Source organism: Grammomys surdaster, unplaced genomic scaffold, assembly GCF_004785775.1.
Source record: "Grammomys surdaster isolate TR1022 unplaced genomic scaffold, NIH_TR_1.0 125878, whole genome shotgun sequence".
NCBI classification, from domain to species: Eukaryota; Metazoa; Chordata; class Mammalia; order Rodentia; family Muridae; genus Grammomys; species Grammomys surdaster.
Genome location: NW_021620703.1, coordinates 2,008,865 through 2,011,545, shown reverse-complemented (window position 1 = coordinate 2,011,545; position 2,681 = coordinate 2,008,865). Strand labels below are relative to the sequence as shown.

At 40.0% G+C, this 2,681-nt stretch overlaps 1 pseudogene; it reads right to left on the bottom strand.

The window, feature by feature from the left end:
* Positions 1-324: 324 nt before the first annotated feature.
* Positions 325-1,412, bottom strand: LOC114608195 (annotated as a pseudogene).
* Positions 1,413-2,681: the final 1,269 nt, after the last annotated feature.

Here is a 2,681-nt window from a genome sequence, read left to right as displayed (position 1 = left end):
CCCCAAGCCGTCCTCCACTCCTTCTAAAGCGTCACAGTCACCAAGCGTTCGGTGTAGAGAAATGAAGTAACTGGCAGGTGCCTGAATAACCCAGGATTCAGGCTTGGAGTCAGGGTGCCTCTGGTGGAATCCCCTTCTCCAGCTCCAAAAACAAATGGCCACAAAACAGCTATGCCACTACCCCTCCCTCACATTTATTTATTTATTTATTTATTTATTTATTTTTAATTCACAACCTTTATTGAAGAGCAAGCAAACACGGTATCCTATGTACAGGCGGCACATGGTGCCAACTGCATTTGCAGATGTAGTAGTCCATTGGAGTTATGTCTTTGTCACTGCCTTAGACAAATTCTGAACTAGTGTACAGTTCAGCTGTGACAGCATGCTGACCTTAGCATGTTTAGATGGTGCATACTTGTTCTTGATAGCCATGTGCTTTGTAAGGCCACGGTTCACCATGATTATATTCTTAGCCAGGTGCTGCATAACAGGAAGCAGGGATTCTTCAGTGTAGGATAGGTAGTGCTGCAGAGTTGGTGTCCATTCACTGTTGTCAAGAACTTTCAGTGCTAAGCAAAAAGCCCCAGCTGCAATTTGAGAAGGAGCAAAATGCACCATGTCATAGTCTAGCATAGAGAGCTCCATGAGGTATTTGGCCAAAGTATGCTGCTCGACATCAACCTCTCCAATTTTAGATTGCTCTACGGAGGAAATGCAGAGGCAGAGGGCAACCCAGATTGAAGTTTAGAACTCTCAGAACCTTCATCTCCATCTGTCTGATCTGATGCTTACTGTAAATGCTGTTAGTCACAAAAGCGAAGTCACCAATTTCTGGAGGGTACATCTCCTCATATTTGCTGGCAATAAACATGGCAGTTACACCAACCAGCTTTAGCATCTTCTTGGGCACACAACTGTTCTGTATGAACCGATCGATAATGGACACAGTCATGTACATGGTCTCCTGCAGCAGCTTACATTTCATTTGAACCTGTGTTAGCCAGTCAATTAGGATGGCCCTCGTGTTTCCAGTGACTTCACGACCCAGTAGGTACTTTGGTCTAACTGCTCTTCCTCCAGTTGTCTGAGATAAGCGTAGATATCTTTCAGGCTCAGGCTCAGGCTCAGCAAGTTCCACCTCTGGCTCATACACAGAGGCCTTCTCCACAGGTTTTGGTAGGACTTTAACAGTACGTTTTCCAGCACCTAACGTTTTTTGCTTCCTTTTTCAGAGGCACTCTTGCCTGTTCGCTGACTTTATTACCAATATCTCCAAGAGCAGTTCTCGATCTCAGACCGGGTTTGGAGGCAGCAGAAACTGCCACAGACACACGCTTGGCGCCTGCCATACTGACCTTGGCCTTATTTTCTGTGTTAATTTTTGTGTTCCTCGTGACCCTGAGCACCATGGCTACTCCTGAAGCAGAGGTTCGCCGAACGGAGAAGACACCCCAACCTCTGACTGTCCACAGCTAAACACTAACAGCCATTCCTCTACAGCACGCCCCTCCCTCACATTTCACATGGCAAGTAAAATAATAATAATAATAATAATATAATGCATAAGAAGAAACCATGCATAATCAGATCTGCAGAACAGTAGGATGAGATGTTTCATGGAATGGGCTTTATGTGGGGGATGAACTAGACACACAATAAAACATTCATGACTTTATCATTAGTGCGTCATTAGCGCCGTGCTCCGCTAATAAAACATGATGAATTTTGTTGAATAAAATATCCATTAGAAAACACAATCATGAATCCTCTCCCATCTTGTTTTTTCTCCAAGGATGCATGCACCTCCGGGGAGCAGGGCAGGGATTGAAATGAATCCAATGCTGCTTCCTGGTGCATCCACTCTGCAAGCTTTGGAAAGGGGAGAAAGAAGTCTGATATGTAAGAGCCTTTGAAATATCTTTAAATCCCTAAGCAATGTTCTATGTGACTAAATATATATTTTCCAAATAATATTGCTTAAAATATCTGCAAATCTACTTTTAAGGTCATATATATACATACACACCACATACATCATGTACATATACATACAATGTATTTTTATGTATGTATGCATATAGACATCTATGTCTTTAAATTATGCTGTACATTTTATATTAATTCTCTAGACAATTGCATTAAAAAGTAAATTATGCCTGAAGTAAAAAAGAAATATTTAAAGAAAGCATGTAAAATATTCTTTATATTTTTACATATTTCAACATATTCGGCTTTTAAATCACTTTCATCTTCATCTAGTGCTAAAAATACTAGAGAAACTTTCTATCAAAATAAAATTTCCACTAAACCATAAGCAATTTTTACACTATTTGCCAAAGAAATGTCCTAGTAAGTAAATATCCTCCTGAAATTTTAAGACAAAACCCAGTATATTGAAGAATCCTTGTAAGGGATTTCAGTCTTTTCAGACATTAGAAATCTTAGCTCCAGTTTCTTTTTAAAATGACTGTACATTGGTTTCATTTCAATTTGTACAATAGAATGTCTCTCAAAACTCTGACATCTCATAAAAGGTACTGTCTATAGACTCTTAGCATTGAAAATGCTACTCCTAGCTACCTAAAGAATCCATTAATGTGATCAAAGAAAAAAATAAACTACCTTCCTGTATCCATGTGAATTTGTAACCCCTCATCCATAGGAGACAGAAGCCACTA